This window comes from Drosophila biarmipes, chromosome 3R (assembly GCF_025231255.1).
Source record: "Drosophila biarmipes strain raj3 chromosome 3R, RU_DBia_V1.1, whole genome shotgun sequence".
NCBI lineage: Eukaryota > Metazoa > Arthropoda > Insecta > Diptera > Drosophilidae > Drosophila > Drosophila biarmipes.
Window position 1 is genome coordinate 11,822,050 of NC_066616.1, and position 6,040 is coordinate 11,828,089.

Sequence of the window (6,040 nt, forward strand, 5' to 3'; positions counted from 1 at the left end):
GCTCTGCTCAAACATTTTACGCACTGTTTGCTTGTCTTTTGTCTTTGGTGCAAGACACTCGGAGAGATCCTCGCTGACAACTTTAAGGCGAAAGTTGCCCCGAAAAAACGGGATTGTCAAAACAAAGCTGCAGAAAGCCCAACTCAATCAGTGAAATCTTAATGCCCAAGACTTTCCCACAAAGTTATCTCGCTGCTTTGGCCGCTGAAATATTCGGAGAAAGTGCCGCCCAAACAAAGCATAAATAAACTAATTTAAGTTTTCCTTTTCGCACACCAAAATGATGTCCGTTGGTGCTGATGGTTTTTTAAAGCGCCTCCTCTAGGTCCAGATTTTGAGGCCCGGCGACTTGGCCAATTTGGCACCGAAAAGAGATTTCGCCTATTTATGGGTGTGTGTTAGTTTCCGGCTGTCCCATCATCTGCAGAATGGACATCGGATGCCAACTTACATTTAAAAATAAAGGGAAAAATATATAACACTAGGGTTGCAGCCACTGTAAAAAATGATCAGTACTTTGTCTGAGCATAGTTATTGCCCTTTCTTAATAGGGAAGAACAAATAAAATATTGTTATTATGGAAACCAAATATTTTGGATAAGGTGAGATATACTGGGCTAGCAAACCCGTTGAAATACATTTGCGCTGCGCAAGAATCTCTAGAATCTGCATTTCAGTGATCTCAGCGTTCGTGTGAGTAACGGGTACAAAAAAGGCATTTATCGAAAAATTAATTGAAAAATACTACTTTATAAATGGTAGCAAAAAAATCGACTGGCTTTTCGAATAGTATTATGGAAATATGAATCACATCTGCAACATCTACATCATGACAACACAAAAACCCTTTCTGCCGTGCATGTCCACATTTTGGGAAGTTGTTTTTTGTTTAGAGCCGACTTTCCGCGCCAGGGTAATGCCAAATCCAGCGCATTAGCGTTGGCCAAGTCAAGACCCGGTTCAAAGTTCAACATTCCATCCGAGCTGAGGATTCCCGGCTTTCCTGTCCGAGCCACAAATTTGCATATTTGCGGTTGCGGTGTCCAACGCATGTGAAATGCTTTTTTATCCTTATCCTCCTTTCAGTTCCTCAACGCCTCGTCCTTGCCCTCGTCCTTGTCCTTTTTTCGACTATTTTCAACTTTTTCGAGGCACTCATGTTTCGCTTTGTGGTGCGTGTGTCAGTGTGAAATTTAGCGCCAGTTTTTGTCGCATTTTTGGCCTAGCTACATTTTTCGGCCATAATAGACTCTGCATAGAAAATGAGACCGGTAATTTGATGGCACCACATTGTAGGCAAATATAGGCAGCCTGCGGTCCACTTTTCCCCTTTTACCACTAGCCTGTGACCTTTGCTGGCCGAGTGTGTGTGTGCGTGGCCAGCATTTGTGTGTTGAAATTCACAGAAAACCTTCAGAAGGATGTTTGCGGAGGGGGCGGGGGCCACATACTTCGTGGCTTACTTTGTGGCAGGTTCCGAGCATAAAAGACGGACAACTTAACCATACGCAACTGGAATATAAACATAATTGTCGGCTAAGCTACTCGCTGTGTTTATTCGGCTTACCTTTACAAAGGTTCTGAATATACTTACAGGCGAAGTGTAACTCTGAAGCAAATTTTGTGGGATTTACAAAGGGCATTGAAAAATTTTAATAAATAACTGCTTTAATAATGAGTAACTATAGTAAATCATTTTTAATTAAGGTAACTATGCTATTTTCCTCAGTAAATATTATACTCAGCACGCCAACTCCTAAAAACATTAACAACTTTTAATAAATCATTTATAATGAAGCAACTTTTGTTGTGTCACAAATAAAGTAGTAACGCAAATTCACATTCAGCTACCTTTATTTATCATGATTTAAGTTTAATTAAACTACAGATTTACCTGTGACTTTCCTCCTACCCATGTGCTTCTATAAAACATATTCCTGGTACTCAGAATGGCTTTATTTTGTGTTTGCCTGAATTGTATTTACATTCAAGTGGCTTAAGCAGGCGGAGGGGCTTTCGGCAATACACAAGGACAGGTAAACTTCCACCCCAACCCCCTTTTGGCAGCCACGCACTTACACAAAGTTCGCGCTCAATCAACCCTGTCTTGAGCCCACTTAACACGCCCGCACCTCTTGCACTCGCTTTCGCAGCGCTTTGATTTATTTGCCACTCCCCCGAAATTGCCAGCGCCTCTGCCCTCGACAATTGGCTTTGCGGCTACTTAGGCCTTCACTGAGGCACCTGGAGAAAAGGATGCTAGGATGGGAAAACAAAGTAAAAACTCCTTAGTTTAAGCATGAATTTGACTCTACTTTAGAAGTATTTATAAGATTTTCTATACAATTTTAAAGACATCATCTCAGTTAATATAAAAGAGTGCTACCAAAAAATAAAAAAATTATTTAATAAATATTAGATAAAAAATCTAAAAATTCCATGAGATCATCATAGTTAGTAGTAGAGAATATTAATTGAAACGTACACAAGTATGCTTGTACTTATTTCAAATCAAATTTAAAATATTAAGAACTATCTGCTCTAATCAAACCCCAGCTTTTAGTCCTTTATTTTTATAGGGAACATTATTTCTCCCCGTGCAGCTTCACGTAATGCCGATCTGTCAGTGTGCGTGTGTTTGCGCGTGTCAACAGTTTGGCAAAATGTCCAGCACTGCGTATACGCAATGCGCCGGGTAGTTGCTTGTATGTATTTAAGCCTAAATTATTAACCGAACGGCAGCAGGAGCAAACAATATTGCTTTGCCATAAGCGAGCACTTGAAAGTAACACACACAGGCGCAGCCAGCACGAACACAAGCAGGGGGACACGCACACAAGTACGCACGGCACTAATACAGAGCCAAAATGGGTCGCAGCGGCAATTTCATGAGTCATTTAACCAAGTTGTGCGAGGCGGGAAACTGAAAAGAAGCGAGGGGCGGCCAGGAAGGATCGATGGATGTTTGGATATTTCGATGTTTTTCGGTCTGCCGTTGTCGTATGCCACATGATTATGTTTATGAAGGCCCCCCTCCCCCCGCATATGTGTGAAAGTGTGTGTGTTATTGGACATTCATGCCGTTAAAGTGCGCACAAAAACATAAACACGAAATCGAAAAAATAAAACTTGCAGCGGATACGAGTGGCCAGCCTGAGTTATCCCTTAAAGGACTAAAAACACGGAAAAAAATCAAACTAAAATATAGATCGTAAAAATCAATACATAAAATATAAACAAATAATATGTCATTTCGCAATAAAGAAAGAAGTTCAATCAATTAAAAGATATTTTATCTCAATATTCTTACAGCAACACAGCGAACATATTTTCTCTCAGTGCCCGAACATACTGCTGATTGTGTGCTCATAAATACAAACAAGAGGCACAAGCTGGGGGCAGGGGATGTTGGCAAAACGGAAACACGCAACATTCGCATCCGCATTTGCCTTTAATCCGAACCTCATTTCGACGTGGCTGCTGAATCGAAGGGATGCAGAGAAGGAGAGGACCTTTGGAACTTCCAGGACTGACCCAAAAGTGCGGAAATTAAAACATATGTATTTATAGCCGCACACTTGGTCCGTAGTATCTCGTATCAGTATCCCTAAATCTAAATCTAACTGCAGCAAGTAGTGGCTGGGGAAAAACAAGAAGAGAGCTCTCTCGCCTCCAGCTTAAACTGACCCTTACTCGGGGAAAAACCTTTAGAGCAGGAAAAGCTACAACTGTGCCAACAAAATATGCAGCTGTGTGGGGGTGAATGGCACAGCAACTCGACAGAAAACTTACTATTCTGAAGGCAGATACAATTGGAAACTAGAATAAAAAATTCATTAAGCAAAAAGTTTCTTCCATAATATATTCCAAAAGTAAAAATAAAGAAATGGAAAAAATTTTTTTAAATATGGTTTATTATGTATTCTAAATTACTCACAACTGGAGGGAGTTTTACACTTGACTGCACTTAACTTGCCGCATAACGCAGATCAAGTTGGTTACCTCCTGAAAGCCTTATCGTATAGAGTTCCGAAAAGTTTTCAAAATAAACCAGGCAAGGACTTTGTACAGGGTCTGCAGTGGTGTACGAGGGAACAAATAGGAAGCCCAAGTCGTGGACTGCCGAGGCTAAGTCCTCTGCATTCTACTAGAGTAGATTTTTCTGTTCCTGTTGTTGCCAACAATAATCCGCTTTGCCACGCCCCCTAAGCTGGGGGCGGGTCACGAAGAAGAAGCAGCTGCTAAACGGTCAGAGTTAAGTGTTTGTACAATTTTAGATATTGAATTTTCATAGTATAAAGTAATACTTTTTTGTATTAAATACTATTAGTATCTTTGTTATTTTAAAATTAAAAAGCAAAAGTAAGGGTAGGAATTAATACAGAAGGAGTATAAAATGAGTCGATTAAATACTATTGTTAATTCTTATGAAAGTTTGAATTAAGTTATCAGCAACCCAATTACCTCTTTTTAGTATTATCTTCCCCGTCAAATTACGAGCTACTTTACCCCCTCGCCTGCTAATCCGGACAACAGCTTAGCACGTTAAGTATACGACGTGTTGGACCAATGACCGCTACAAAGCGCATTTAGTTCTTTGTGTGAGTACTGCTGCGGTTCCGGCTGTATAATTTCATTTTAATAGGAGAAGAACTTTCTCCACTCTTTTTCCCCACTCTCTGCTGGACTGCAACTGCTGGTAAAACTTTTAATTTAATTATCGTTCCATTTGGGGGCAGTGCACATATGCAGGGCCAAGGATGTGAGGGTCCCAGGGAGATAGGACAGACACGCATAAGACTTTGCGGATTATGGACCGTAATAAATGTCCGCACAGACGTACCAGCCTTTGTATTTATATTTATGCACATTTTCCCGCAGAGGGGCACTTAAACCAATAAGAGTTTAATGTTGCATAAGAGTCTCGTGGTGGAATAAACCCAAGCATTCGTGGAGATATGATAAGAATGAAATGCCCACTTTTATTTTATTCAACTTTAATCATTTCACATAATTTTAAGCCATTGAAGCTATTATCTTGAATCCAACTGTCTGCAGCCTTTTGCCATGCACATTTACTTAATGCTGATTATCTGGGGGCTGCTCGGCTGGGCGAGAAATCTAATAAAATACTTTAGGTGTGGGCAGATTGTGTTTTTTGGCCGCTGCAGATGAATATCGGAGGAACCCACAGCCTGGCCTTAATTAAGCAATAGCCTGGCCCGAATCAATTTGCAGAGTGATGGACTTTATGGCCGACTACCAAGGGCATACGTATTTATGGCAAATTAAACAAACCGCTCGGCGCTCGGCCATATATTAAGGCACGGATTTTGCCGACCGCCTTGTCATTGATTTATCGCAATCGGCTGCTGTAACAGTTCAATAACTTTTCGACCGAAAAAAGCCGCAAACAACTGAGAATGCTAAAGAGAAACGAACGGAGTGAAAGACTACATATCTGCTGGCCGCGCGAAATGTATTACGGCCATAAAGTGCAGCGGTCCCGACGACCAGCGGCGAGTTTACATCCATATGTGTCAGCGGGTTTTTCCGTTTGGGCCGGGCCAATTGACCGACTGACTGATGGCCGAGCACTCCGCGCTGAGTGGGGCACCCTTATCCGCCATATGAAGGGCTTTTCGCTCTCGGTTGTATTAACATATGGATTTTTTGCCGGGCGACTGGCAGGAAAATAAGCTGCGGAAAGCATTGGGGAACTGCATTTGCATAACCAACCACGGGTTACCAATATATTGTATCCTAGAAATAGGGTTAAATTGAAATATTTATCTACATAGTGGTAGCAACCAGCATTTAAAGTGAATTTTAGATAATTGAACACCCTTTACAACTTGGGAATTTCTGTAATGCGATATAATCTAATTAGGCTCGGCAATTCCGCAATGACCGATCACCAACTGCAATCCTGTCAGTTTGCCGGATTCAATGCTCGCTCGCTCCCAAAATCCAACTTCCAGTTCAATCCCCACGCAAAACCCAATATGCTAGACCGCATGCCATCGGTGTGACTGGCGCA